This window comes from Seriola aureovittata, chromosome 8 (genome assembly GCF_021018895.1).
Source record: "Seriola aureovittata isolate HTS-2021-v1 ecotype China chromosome 8, ASM2101889v1, whole genome shotgun sequence".
In the NCBI taxonomy this organism is placed as follows: Eukaryota; Metazoa; Chordata; class Actinopteri; order Carangiformes; family Carangidae; genus Seriola; species Seriola aureovittata.
Window position 1 is genome coordinate 11,089,753 of NC_079371.1, and position 15,018 is coordinate 11,104,770.

Here is a 15,018-nt window from a genome sequence, read left to right on the forward strand (position 1 = left end):
TTATTTTGCTTTCAGTTATTAAATCAGAATTACAAAATAGTTCATTTGATATTGGTTGTGCAAATTATATTAAAAGTTATATGAAGATCTAAATGTACGGTCCCACACACATACACAAAAAAACTAAACATTATTGATCTCAGTATAAGTAAACACAACCCTGAAAAAGTTTATTAAAGACTGACATAAAAGTAACTGATAGTAGTAAATTTAATGCATGTCCACAAGGGTCCTGTCAGGATTTTACTGCTAATGGGGCCTCTAATGCTTGTGTACCACGTACAAATATACATTATGTAATGTATAATACATAGTATACATATAAGTAATGCTTCTATTAGTAAATCTATGTAATATTTAAAGGTAAAATTCTACCTGTGAAGAATAGTTTGTCATCAGTCTCACCTAAATTACAATCAAAGTCTTTTCTTTGAGTGGAGACAAGTAAACCTGCCCAACCTGTAAAATCGTGCTGACAGAGATATTTTACTTTTGGTCAAATTGTGCTTCATATAAAACAATCACACAATATCTTCTTGATTAAGTCAAAATTGAAGCAATCTGATATAGTGGGTACAGAATGTGAGGTAGTGGGCTATACAAATAAACTCGATAACTTGTTACAGTGACACTTGGTTGGTTTAAGAGTTATTACTAGAGATCAGAGAAATCAACAATTATCTGTGTTAGGCTATGTTTTAAGTTTGCTGTCTCTGCCTGCTGTCTGTAAGGCGGGGTCAGTATTTGGCAGCTGTCTCTCGCTGTGTTCAGAGTGAAAGAGGCGGGGTCAGTATTTGGCAGGTTCGTCCCTGGAGGGTGTGTGTGTACGTATGTCTGAGACTCGCTAAGCAACGACCTGCAAACGGGCATCCGAGCCAGTCCGAGCCAAAAAGAAAAAAAAACAGGAACCACATTATTTTTCGGGTGTCTTTGCAATGTTACCGAAGATATCTCTACACCGCCTGCTTTGATCTCGTCGAAGTTGTCGTCTCTCCAGACGTCGACCACAAAACCCAAACAAGAAATTAATGCATCTTGCTCCGCGTTCCTGTTTGTTTTGACCTGGTAAGGTAACTGCTACCCCGGAGCGACTGATTAGCTTCCTCTGCTAACAGCTCTTCTTATGGTTCACTCAGCATCTTAGTAGCTAATGCTAGCCAGCTAAGCTAACTGTGCCAGACGCTTTGTGTTGTCTGTTTAATTAATATTTTTGCTTACAGGTGTTTTGTGAGTTTATCTGCTGTGCTCGTTTTTTTTTGTTTAGAGGGTAATATTGAAGTGCACAGTGGTTGTAAAAAACCCTTCGTGGCTTTATTTGTGTTCATTGGGAGCTAACGGCTAACGGTTAGTTCCATCACATCTGTGGCTCCTTCGTAGGCACAGCAAGCTAACTCGGAGACAGAAAAACTGCCCTAAATAATTAAATATTTGGAATTGTTTTTTATTTTTTTTTTGGATGCCTCTAGCAAAACTGAACAATGCCTCTTGTTTTCAGTTAGCAGACATTTGATTCTACAGTTGTTTTAGTTAGTAGTTGTGAATCTCATTGCTTCTGCATCTAGACTGTAAGATGCAATGGACAATTCAGAATCACCTGGATTTGACGGTAATTATCCACAGCGTTCAGAAATATACATCCTGTGTTTCAGGTATCTAGAGTATCTTCTCTTTCGAGCTGTAGCTTTTAGTTTCGTTTTCTGACATGACTGTTGTTAGAAAGCTTCGTTATTTACACGGATGCTCTCTGCTCGGTTACAGTGAAGTGTCTGTGCTGGAATGTTCTGGTGTTTTGTGGCACAGTGATTACAGCCATTAAACTATTTTGGCTGCCCTACTCCTGATTATTAGATTTTTGTGTGTAATAATAGATTCAGCGACGTCGTTTCAAGCATGTGAAGGCTGACTTTCATTTCTGGATTCTCTGAAATCCTTTCCATACTGCATAATCGTATCCGGCCGTTGCCCTGAATTAGGAGGGATTGGTCTGTCCATATGGTGTGCTATAGGCATAAGTGAAGGAACCGTCATGCATTACAGATATACATTGTAGGGCATTGCTGTGCACATTCACATACAAGCAAACACCTTGAATCACACATATATAGTGTGACATAACTATCAAAATTTCTGTTAAGATGCGTTCAAAGTTACTATTTCAGCATTGTAGAGCTGAAATGTTTAATTGATTAGTCGAATAACAGAACATTAATAAGCAATGATTAATCATTTAGGTAAATTTTCAGCTATAATATCAAATAAGCGTCATTGGTAGGGCTGTAACATCCCAAAATCAAAAGCTATTCACTAATCAATATCATAAATATCAATGAAAATGTTATATATGATATAAATATATATTATAAAAATGTTGTGAATAACATGTGAATCATGACAAACATAAGCAGCAAATCTGAAAAGTTACTACAATGATTAATCAATTTTCAAAAATGTTCTGCCTATCAACTAATCAGTTCATCATCCAATAGTTTCAGCTCTAAATTTTGTCCTGTTAATTTGACATTTTCTTGACTATTATTGCTAATTAAAACAGCATTGATCATTATAAATTGATTATTTTTATATTTTACATTTATTATTTGATTGAAAGAAAATGAATGGGCAAATTTTCTTATCCATAATTTTAAGCAAAAAATGCCAAATATTAGGTAATATTATTATTCTCATATATGAAAATATGCTGCCTGCTGTTATTATTATATTACATATTTTTTGTTTTGGACATAACTTTTGGCTCTGGGAAGGTGTGATAGGTGTTTCATTAGTTGCAGCTCTAATCAAAAAATATTTACAGACAATATATACAAGAAATAGTAGTAAAAGCTATATGAATGGCTGGGGAAAAAAATAGGAAATCAAAGCCAGTATTATGTATCTAAGCTTATGTCAGTGCAACCCTGAGATGTGTGTTCAAGGAGGACATAAAGGAAGTTATTTATTTAATGTGTCTAAACAGAACTCTCCTTAGTTACTCTGTGCTACAGAAGGCTCTGTCACTTCTGTACAACATGCTGACTTGAAGAAGCGTTTGTGTGGTTTTTTGCTTGTGAAATACAAAAATATACTTATGCACTGTATATTTAGAGGTGGAAAATGCCTGAAAACTCTTTGCAAAAAGGTAATACTGCTATATATTGAAAATATACTTAAGTTTCAAAGTTAAACCATTAATTGTCAAGAATGGTCTTTTGCTTTGTATTCATGTATTTAGGTTTCTGACTTCACTTTGGCAATAATAACAACACCAACGAGTGACATTTAATCATCTGCAGGTACTTTGTAGACTACACATGATGTATGGTCTTATCTGAGTAGCTCAGTAAAGTTTAACTTGTTAGCAAAACAACAGGGTTATTGTGTAAAAGACAGCAGATATGTCTGTAAACAGACTGGCTTAAAGGTCAACTTTGCAGTGGTGCTGATGTTGGAAAAATGTTAGTAAAACAGTTGCTGAGTCAGCTACTGTAATACACTTTGGATTGATACAGTTATAACTTTACACTCAGTTGACAGTGTTGGTGCACTTTGCTAAAATGAATTTGGTCTAATACAACAGACTGATTGAAAGTCATGGTTATCCTGGAGGCTGCAGTTTGTCGTGTTGTTGAACTGTGTTGCATACTACTGGGATATATTTCTAAAATCTTCACCCAACCTCATTGATATAAAAGAGGTAGACAATGCCACCACAATCTGCAGCTTCCAAAATGACTATAAAGTTGAATCAACACCTTCCTAAAACAATTTCAACAAAAATTGAACATACAGGTAGGGTTTATTGCAGGGCTTTGATATTAGACTGCAATGATTTTAGCAAGTTGTAGAGCTGAAATGAACAATTATTTTCATTATCGATGAATGATTTTCTTTAATAATCAATAATTTTACCTATTATTCAGCAATTTTTGCTTAAAAAAAACTGCCGAAACTATTAGTTTTACTAGTTATTCTCTTGTTGGCTTGACAACTAGAGATTCACAGCCTCGTTTGGGTCCCCAAGGAGGTTTAACACTGTTACCAAGCTAAAATATTGTGTTAATGTCACTCATCTAAAACCATTTTTGATTGTGAAGGTTGAGGTAACTCAGTGAAAGTATTGATATAATGTATAGGTAGTGACAAGTTTAGCCTTCATTCTCATAAAGCGGACCTAAGCTGAACCTGTAGCCCTTTATGTGAAGGACCTCACGTATGCACATACCAACAGTGTCAAATCTCCAGCCTCCTGCAGTGTGAGATAAGACTGTGTACGTAAGACGACCCATAGTTTTTATATGGAAGGAAAATACGCACGCACACAGCAGTCACAGCAGTGTCATAACCACACAGCTGCCTGCAGTGTGGGATTGTTGTTGCCAGGTCAGTGAGTGGTTGTTTTAGACTCTGTGGACAGAGTCCAAGCTAAACCAAATGTGGTCCAAATCTCTCTAAAGCTGGACCCACACTGCCAGAAATTTACCAGATTTAATGCGACTAATCCCAGTCTGCTTATCTTCACACCTGTATGATAAATATGTTCCTTTACCTCCCCATTTGCTTTTTTTTTTGTCATTTAACTATTTTGTTTTTCCTGAGTAAGATAGGACAATGAATCAAAAGATGGCACTTATAACCTGCAGTGATTTCAAGGAGTAGTCAAAGCAGTGCAATAGATATCTCTGTATCTACCAAGAAACCCTGAGCATTGTCTCCTAGTGTACATTAAGCCAAAAGGGCTGATGGCAGTTTTGCACAGTGTGGCACTGACCTGGCCCAAAGATTGTGTTAATGGAGATGGTCCACTAGGAGGATGAAATAAGTAAGGCTTCTACAGAAAAAAATGTATTCATGTGTATTTATGTTTATTCCAAGAATATCAGAAAAAGAGTAGGGTAGTTTCCCTTCATATTGTGGTGTTTGAAGTTGAAGATGAGTTTGAACACTGATAGATTAACTATGTTAGTTATGTAACACAAATGTAGAAAAATTCTTCATAAATCATATCTCTGCCATACATCTTATTTGCAAGACAAGCAGCACATTCTCACAATTGAGAAGCTGCAACAAAGGATTGTTTGGCACTTTTGCTTAAAACGTGACTTTAACCATTAATCAATTATCAAAATAGTTGCTGATAATTGTCTGATTAATTGATAATTTTTTTGTTGATTGATTAATTGACCAGTTGTTTCAGCTCTATAAAAAAGAAGGGGCGAAAGGAAATTTTTCGCTAATTTCTGTATCACTACTGAAAGTATACTGCCTACCAAAAATGTGCTTACTAAGCACAAAAAAAATGTATATGCATATTTCTGTCTATTCAGCAATTTGATGTGAGGAGAGCTCTACATTTTGCCTACATTTTGCTTAGTTGACTGATATTTTTGTGGTTAATCCAGATCAGGGTAAGGCAATATGATGATATACACTGTGGGGTTTTTAGAGATTTGTCAGCTATTAAAGAAGTTAAATGGGATAGGAGATAGATTTGTAGATTTGTTTTTTAATCTCTGGTTATATTAGGACATTGCAGACAGTGCTGCAAATCAGTTAGCAGGAGTGCTTTTAAGCGATATTGGATTTACAGGATTTGGCATCAATTTAAAGAAATTCCTTGCTTTGTCAGGTATTTAATAATTTAAAAAAAAATCTATAAACAATTTTTCCATTGAATTTCTACTATATCACATTACATATATATCTAGTGCAATATACATGTATATATGGATCGATTGAAAGTTATGTCAGTACTTCACTCCAAATTGATATATTTACATATACTTATTTGAATTAATTACATCCTTTATATGTGGTGTGTTTTAGTAAATAAACAAGATTCTGGGCAAGGATGTTGACGTCATGCCCCATGTCTCTAGTTATTGGCCAGGTATTTGGTTATAGATACCAAATAGAATCGTGTCATCTTCACTATGCCTATATGTTGCTGTATCATTTTACATTTTTTGTACTATACCGTACCAAACAAAGACTAAAGAAGTAGAAGACCACATCTTGATTATACAAAAAGGCAGATGGAGAAATCCTGTACTGAGCAGCTGGTTGGGATGAAGTAATCAGGGGGTGACAACATGTTTTCAGTAGGTTTAAACCCAGAGCTCTAACTGTACAGCATCTGCTTAAAGTGTCAAGCCACTAGAGCGATTGCACAATGATGAAAGTTGCATGACTGTAAATACAGGATGACAAACTGTCAACCTGTATCTGTAACCTCTGGCACCATTTCCACACTAGTCAGAGAACCTCTGCATGACATTAAGTCTGTGGTTTTCTGTTTGAAGATATATTGAAACTTAGGTGTGATCAGATTACATTGATACATGGAAGAAAAAAAAACAAATTATGGAATTTGAGAACCTGTAACAAAATACATGTTTTCTATGTATACTTTGTGATTTTTTAAAAGCAATTTGTTATCAGAATTGTCAGTTGTTTTTGAGTGTTTGGCCAAATCTACATTTAAAAATCTAAAAATTTTGCGCGATCAATCAAAAAAAAAATCTTGATACAGCCAAGTTTAAATTCTGTTTTCTAGTTTTCAGAGGCCAGATTCAGGTCAGTCAGTCTATTGGTCAGGTGGATATCACTGTCTCAAAACACACGGATTCCTGCTTACCTGATGTGAGGTAGACCAATGTTTTGCAGGTACTCCGGCTAATAGATTAATTTGACCTTGACCTCTGGGTTCAGCTTTCCTGGCTTGAGCTTGGCAGCAGTGCTTTTTGGATTGGAAAGTGAAGTAATAAAGTCTGTTTTCTGGCAGCAGACCCAGTGATCAAAACCAGCCAACACTACTCTGGAGCCATTAAGGTCAAGTTAGACAGCGAGTCATTGCTTACCTAGATGAATTACAATAAAGTAGTGCCTTTCTGGAGCCATGCTCAATAGGTCATCTCTGGCTTTTGTGTAGAACTGAATTTTAATATGATACCAGGGCATTTTAATTTCATTTCATATTGACACATTTGGGACAAATGTTCTAAGGTATATATTACAGCATACATAGGTTTGATTAAATCACAGTTTTATTTGCACTTTCATCTCATATCAAAATTCTTGTTATTTTCTTAATTGTGAATTTAGGAATCCCCATAATGAGCTTTCTGGCAGAGCAGGATGAGTACTGGCCAGCTAGCTGCAACAATTAATTGATTAATCAATGAATCTGCAACTATTTTAATAATTGATTAATTTCAAGCTAAAATTCAAATATCCTTAGATATCAGCCTCTGGAATGGGAGAACTTGCTACTTTTCTTTGTCATATATTACAATAAATTGAATATCTGGACAAAACAAGCACATTGAAGACATCACAGTAAGCTAAGAGAAACTATAGATTACATTTTTTATATAGATTGAGCGGATAATCAAAAAAAACTAGATGAATTGATAATGAAATGAATTGTTAGTTAAAGCTGTAGCACTCAGTGCAGTTGTGTCTTTAGTAGGATTGGTGACATGGTTGGGGGACATTTTTCTGATATTGATATATTATCATATTATCACAATATAATTCCTTTCAAAGTTCACAAACGATATTGGATATATTGTGTCAATATCGGATAAATGCTCAGCCCTAATCTTTAGTCAGTGTTCAATTATATATAAAAGTATTGGATTTCAATGTTGTCACGTAGGTCTTTCAGTTAAAAAGAAACCATGTAAAAATAAATAAAATTCATGAGTCATGACCACTCCAGATGAATTAGGAATATTGTTATCTGTCAGGCGGCACTTTGGTGAAAAAATGGCAAATTGTAAATTTTCTGTGAGATTGATGATTATTTTTATTTTTTCCGCTGTGATTTTTACTGGCACAAATCGACAAACACTAGAAAATTGGTTCAGTTTGGTGGCTGCGTTAAACATGGACTTTATTGGCATATTTTGCTGCATTTGTCCCCAGTGGAGGAATGGTTAAAGATAAAAGGAAATCTCACAAGGGAATGTTAAACATGGTGCGTGTTCCTCACATGATGCTGACTGATGTTTTCTAAAGCTTCTACAGTTTAAGGTGCATGTGGTAAAGACGCATTTGACTCTTGGCCACAGAGCAATTGAGCAGCAAATCCTCAGTGGTTGCAGCTCATTTGTCTACCTCTATTTTGAGTGAATGCTGTCGTGCCTAGATCCATAGGCCTAAAACACATCCCTGGCCTAAAGGCTTACCATTACTTACAATCATATACATTTCTGCATTTGAAAAAATACTTAATACTTTAAATAAAGGGAGGCAACATAAAGCTTTAATAACCTGTCACTTCCTGTATGTTCAGTGAGACAGTCCTTCAAACAGCACTGTCAGTTTGCTTGGTCACTGTTTGTGCGCTCTTCTGTCTGCTCATTTGTCAGTGTACTCTCACAGCTGGTGTTTTGATGTATTGTTTACACACAGACACACACACAGATGGAAATGACAAGACCTGTACTATCCTGTGTAAGCTATTTGTTCTGTGTTAATTAATTCTCATTGAGTCCTTGTATAATAGAGCAAAGACTGTTTATTCAATGGTATTTAACTACAGGCTTGGGAGTTCCTCATTGATTCACTGTAGTCTTACTTCTTCATTGCACCACCACTGCATTCATAGAGCTGTCAGGCATGTACTGTACTGAATATGAAGACCACAGACCTTTTTTAATGCAGCAAAGGCAGAAGCGTTCTGGCTGGTATGGTAACATGCAGTGGTGTGGAAATTTCCATCAGTAGGAGACGCAGCGAGAAGGAGAGGTGATACAGATCAATACTAAATCAATAAAGCTCAATGTTGTCGTCTCAGTCGAGGCTGTGCTGAGGTTGGGATCAGAGTTAATCCATGATGCACTGATGCTGCTGTGAATTTCAGTTCTGTGTGCATTTTAGGCCTAAAGAGGAATAAAGAGAGATTTACTGTCACAGTGAGGGATGGAAACTGAGAACCCATTCCAGTTGAGAAGCGGTTCCAAATTATTCACACCATTGGAAACCTATGTGTCCAAGCTTATCAGTTCCTTTTATTGATGCCAGCATGTCATTTTGACAGTTGTGCGTTTCAAAACAACGATGTCACACTTACGCATCTACATTCATGGAAACTTACAAGTCATGGCAGAGGGGAAGAAATAGTCTAAAGCTTGGCTTCATATCATGAAGAAAGATGACAGTGCTAGGCATAATGTCTGTAAAATGACAATTTCAACTAAGGGTGGAACCACCAGCAAAATGCAGAAACATCTTTCTACGCAACATGGGCTTAAATTTCAAGAATGCCATCTGTTTGACACTCTTATGTGTGAGTGTCACTGCTTTCCACCTGAGCTGCATGTCCATTACTGAGGGTAAATATCTTATGTTATCTCTTATGTCTTTCTCATAACATTAGTGCTGCACAGGCAGGCTTAGCAGATTTTTCTTTGACTAAAAAAAGCTAAATGAAAACATTTTTTGAGAGATTTTGCGATACCATTTATACTGTGGTTGCTGTTCCTTTTAACAACTCAGGGTTTATTAGACCAATGCTGGGGGCAATTCTGCAACATTGCTAATGAAATGGTATTTATACTAGAATATGGGTTTGATTAGTTAAAGGTCAAATGCTATTAAAAATAAGGCAGTTTGGCAAATTGTGAAGCCCACATGCAAATAAAGTGTATAGCCAGAATTTTTAAAGGGGATTTAATGTGAGGAGCTGTTGTGATCAAAAGCTTCAGTATTCAGAAAAACCTTCTTTCATTGTTTGAAGAGTCAATAGGCAGATAAAAACTTCACAGAAAGAAGTACATGTATGACTGTTCACCCAGATGGCAACCAAGCAAACTTTATGCAAATTCCCCAAACAAAATGCTGCTTTGCCTCCACTCCCACAGTTGCCAACACAGAGCTGCACTTGTGTTTTCACTGCAGGCATTCAAGCTTTTTGCAGTGTCACGGCCCTTCAGGCTGGGAAAGAATGGATCTTATTGTACTGTTTCCTTTAACAGCACTTGCATGTCATGTCAGCCCTTGTATTAAATGTAGTGGAGAGTGACATGAAAGGTTGGAGCAGACTATGATAACTTGGAGTATAGTGAAGCAGGCTTAAGACTGGAAGATCACCAGTTCAGGGAAACTCCTTCCTCCTCCAGCAGGTGCTATTAAGGGGGGCACTTAACCCTGGCAGTGGAGGTGCGTAGTAGCAGTTAACCATTAGCTGCAGGAGGCTTTGGTTGTACTGTGGTGGAACTGTACATTATGCATATGAAGTGTGATGTTGCTGGATAGAGCAAAGGTAGCCTAGCATTTTTCTTTTTAGCTGAATATAAAGTAGGTTTTAAAAAAAAGACAACAACTACTGATTGTTTTATCATTAACTAGGTTCAGTAATCACCTTCGTTTGTTGGTTCATTTGTTTGTTTATTTGTCAGCAGGATTATGAAAAAACTGCTGAGCTGATTTGCATGAAACTTGGTTGATGGAAGCGGCGCGAGCCACGGAAGAAGCCCTTAAATTTTAGGGCAGATCTAGATCATTAACTATGAATTTGAGTTTTTTTCTCTGAAGTCTGGTCTATGTTTTTTTGACATCGGCTTTGGTGGAGGTCTGCACTCTTAGTGTATTTTAGAGTCATATTGCATTTTTTGTCAGACCAACAGTGCAAAACCCAGGCGTATTCTATTTACTGAAAACAAGCAAAAAGCAGCAACTCTCATTTTCTCCAGATTGACTAATTGTTTTTCAGCTCATCTGGACTGGTCTGAGTTTCAAAGTAACTCCTGTTGAAAGGATGGTCTAATAGTTTGAAACGCTTTTTCACTCCTTTTTGTTGCTTTTCAACTTAGACATTGTGATGTGAAGCCACATCTTTTAAAATAATAATTAATTTTGTTGCATGGTCTCTACATCTTCCAAATAAATAAAAGGAAGATTCTGCTAGTTTGGTCAGGGTAAGAGATAACAAGGACTGAAAAAGTCCACATCCCCTGAAGACATGTGCTTATTAATTTATCTCCGACAGGGCTTGGCTGGGAGGAGCAGCTAAACTAGGCTAGGACAGTGAACTGCTGTTACTGATTCAAGGGCAAACACTGGCTTCACTGCCTCATCTTTTTCTCCCCTGCTCTTCCTCTCTTTACCTGATTTACTCTTTCTTTCCTGCCACTTCCTTTCTCCCTGCTGCTCTTTCTCTAATCTTCCTCTGCCATTCTTTGTCTGTTGCTCTTTTATTCTCCATAACACTGACTCTCCTCCTTTACTCTACCATTCATCTGCATCCTTGCCTCCCAGCTTGACTTGACCTGCTGATGTCAGCCTGCAAGAAACAGAACCATTATTTACAAGCAAATGCTCACCCACAAAGCCGTATCAAGGAAGGTATCAAAAGATAATTCGTGCATTCATTTTGTAACCTTAAATAAATAATTTATTGAGCACTAATTCATAGTTTGATTCCTCATCCTAACTCCTGACCTGAAATTATTCCCCTTTCACTTACTAAATGACAGTATTAATACTAATTGTGCCTAAATATTACAGAAATATTTCCCTGAAATCATTAGTGTGACAATGGAAGTAGTTGTAAATGAGTGTTGTGTAAGGATAGCAAGTGTATTTCACAGTTTTACCCTCAAATCACTATATTCATTCCCTCAGTTTGACTGCATTATGTTATTGCACTAGTCTCCTTCTCATGCAGTTGCATTGGTTACTACATGGACATATTTCAAGTTTAGGCTGTTGAACGCAACGTTGGGTTATCTTTGGTATTGCTCTCATCATTTTCCCTTGAATTATGTATTTTAGGTTTTAAAAAATATCAAATTCAAGTTTACAAATTAGAATATACATTTTAGGGTTTGAATTATTACAATTTATATCCCATATTCCTGTCCATCTCACTGATATCCTTTCTATCTGCTTACCCCCCATCAGATCTGAGTTTGTTAGATAGTAAAGGCGACTGACTATAAGCAAATGAGACACCACTGATGAGATTACATGTGTCTGAGTGCATTTTGGAAATGGTACAGATAGACAACCAAATGGACAGATTACATGGAAAGTAGACTGTCGTGCTAAGTAAACAAAAATAGTGGATAATGTGCACATCCAACCCAGTTGTCTAAAGGTGCAGGAGAAAAAGCAGAAAAAAAGGATGCATGTGTTTGAAATATGTCCTGCATGTGCTACTGTCCTTTCTTCTGGACATGTTGTGTTTTCTCTGTACATTAGTAGGAAGGGTATCACTTTTTGTCTATATATTGATTGTAATTTTTGTTCCCATGGTTTTTGCATTAAAAAGACCCTATAATTCAAACATCATTAAACACATTTGGGAGCTCAACTATCCTCTCTTTAAATTGACAGATATATTGATAATTAGGAAGACATGCAGGTAAGGGTTAGACATGACTTATGCTGTGCAGTTTGGGTTGGGTTAGCAAAGTTCAAAATATTAACATTACCTTTGTTTTGCACCTGTTAGCTGCTACAGTTAGTTGATGAATTGATGAGTCAGTCACGAGAAAGTGATTCAGCAGCTTCTTTGATAATTGATGAATTGTCTCAGTCACTTTTTAAACAAAAAGCCAAAGATTGTAATTTTCATCTTCCTTAATGCGAGAACTTGCTGCTTTTCTTTGTCCTTTCTGGTACAAGTGTTTCTGGGTTTTGGACATTGGTTCTGATAAAGTAAGAAATGAGCAAATGTCATTTGGACTCTGGTACATAATGAAGGGGATTTTTAAAAATATTTTCTGACAATTTAGAGACAAAATTATTAATCGATTAATAGTGAAGGTTATTGGAACATTAATCAATAATTACAGTTATCATTACTCGCAGCTCTAATTGAAAATACATAGCCTGATCAGTCACTGGTCGTTTCACTTGCTCTATGTTTTCTTCAGAGTAGTAGTAGAAAAGAACATGATTTGCATTTTCTTCAGTGGATGAATGAGGCTGACGTTTGAATGCTGACCTGCACATTTTAGAGATGTAAAAATAGGTTAATTGAAAAGCTAAGACATCAACATAAAGATGTATACTAGCTGCTGACAGTATATGCTTTTCTGGCCACCACCTTAAAATACCAACTATAACTTACCCTCCTAATGTTGGATATTGGCTACAAATTGTTTATTTACTGTTGACCTTAGCATCAGGATGGCTATCAGTCCTCACTTCTGGCAGTATACCAGAGGTGAGGACTATCTGACAGCCGGTCTAATCGTTCATGGCAGACAGCTTAAAATGTGCACAAGCAAGTTTTAGGTCAACTTTTACAATACCTAACCTTAGGGTTTGTCAGGGGTGTTTAACTGTGTCTGTGTTTGTGGGTTTTAACAGGATGTACTTAAAGGAACACTGTAGACCACAGACTTTCATTTGCAGACAGTTTATACTTTGAATCCCCATCCCCCATCTATCAGTGTTTTGTATACAGCAGACTGATACAACTGTGTAGAGTGTAGCTGTGCAACTATGAACACTCAAGCCACTTAGATCAACATAAAACACTAGCTTATTCATAGACTTCCTGTTATACAGGTTCTTGCAAAACAGTTAAACATCAGGGTGGCTTATGTTGGTTGAAAATTAACACATTTCCATGAGGTGACACATTATGAGTAGAATGTATTGTGGATGAATTTCAAGTTAAAAGTCCCAATGTTGTCCCTCCTCTCTAACATCCTTTTTGAAGATACAACACACTTTCACACTAGACCTGTTGGCAAAGTTTCCCTGAGATAGTATTAATCCAAGGATTTCTTTTAACCAAATTTTATAAATCCCACATTTGTCATACTCACTTCCTCTTGTCAGACTCTCGGAAGCAGTTAATATAATTTTCTCCAGTAGGTAGCGTTTTTAAGTCTGTATTTTTGTCTTTTATGCTCTTTGACCTCAGTGACAGTTATAATTCTTGCCTAGTAAAGATGTTGGGAGCGGCTTTGAACTCATCTTGACTCATCATGAATTGATTTCCTCCGTGGCAGCCAAACACGTTTCGTGAGCTTTCAGAAATCCTGCAGGTTAAACTGGGCCATCAAAACATTTTTCGGGATGATTAACTCTAAAAGAGACAGACATAATGGTCTCGAAGACACTAGCCTACAACAACAACCTATGATGCAACACTCGCTGTAGGAGCTGGTGTTACACCGATGCTGTCCTGATGTTGTAGGTAATTGTCTTGTCCTCAAATATAATATGATCCTCTCAAACCATTGTTTGTTGCAGCTCTAATCAGGTACTTGTTTCCGTCGGTAGGTTTATATTTGTATTTGGTTATTGGTTGTTTAAGCAGATGATGTATTGATCTGACTGATGTCTCTAAAACCTTCATTCCATCTGTGACACACAGCAGAAAAGGGTTCAAGTCACATGTCCAGTGATTGATGGAAGAGATTTGTATCAGTTTGTCCTGTGCAGATACAATCTACACTTAACACATCTGCATGCTTTGTTTGTCCTTATGTGAGTGGGTTTTTCTTTTAGGCGGGTGCGTATTTGAATGTGACAGGTCATGCTCATACTTCAGAGCACAAGGAAGTTGTGCATTGTGCAGGATCACGGGATCTATGTGTAAAGAATGGACCTGATAACTCAGCATTGTACATATAAGCAGAAGTAGCAGACACTCATTCTCTCCCTGATGGTTATATGGAGATTTAGGGCAGAAGGCAGAGTTCACTGGGTTCTTCTATTGCTCAGAGGTATTTTTCTGCTTGTTTTACCTTCTAAGATTTTAAGTAAACAGACTCACTAGCCCAGAGATCAGGGTTTCTTTTGTTATTAAAAAATATTTTCTCTTTTTATGTTTTAACTTGTGTATTGAATATAATCAAACTGGATTGATTCTTTTCGGCTCTTTTTTTACCCCCTGGGGTTTGTAGGCTTTGATGCAGGAATCTGATCAATTTTAACTTCTGAAGAGGATTCCTGCTGTCCGACCTTTATGTCTCACTTTTCTGCGTCACTGATTTCAGCTGACCATGACACTGTGGCCAGTGATGATAGACAATGCAGAGTTTAACTGCTTTG

General features: G+C 36.7%; 1 protein-coding gene across 5 annotated transcripts in view; it reads left to right on the top strand.

Moving 5' to 3' along the window:
• The first annotated feature begins 792 nt into the window (after window positions 1–792).
• fam13b (family with sequence similarity 13 member B) overlaps window positions 793–15,018 on the top strand; it is a 78,773-nt gene continuing 64,547 nt past the window's right edge. For 4 of the 5 annotated variants that reach the window (XM_056382275.1, XM_056382279.1, XM_056382278.1 and 1 more), the window contains exon 1: window positions 793–1,065. The gene's annotated coding sequence lies outside the window, so the exon portion shown is untranslated. The remainder of the gene's footprint in view (window positions 1,066–15,018) is intronic. The other variant, XM_056382277.1, reaches the window with a different exon arrangement.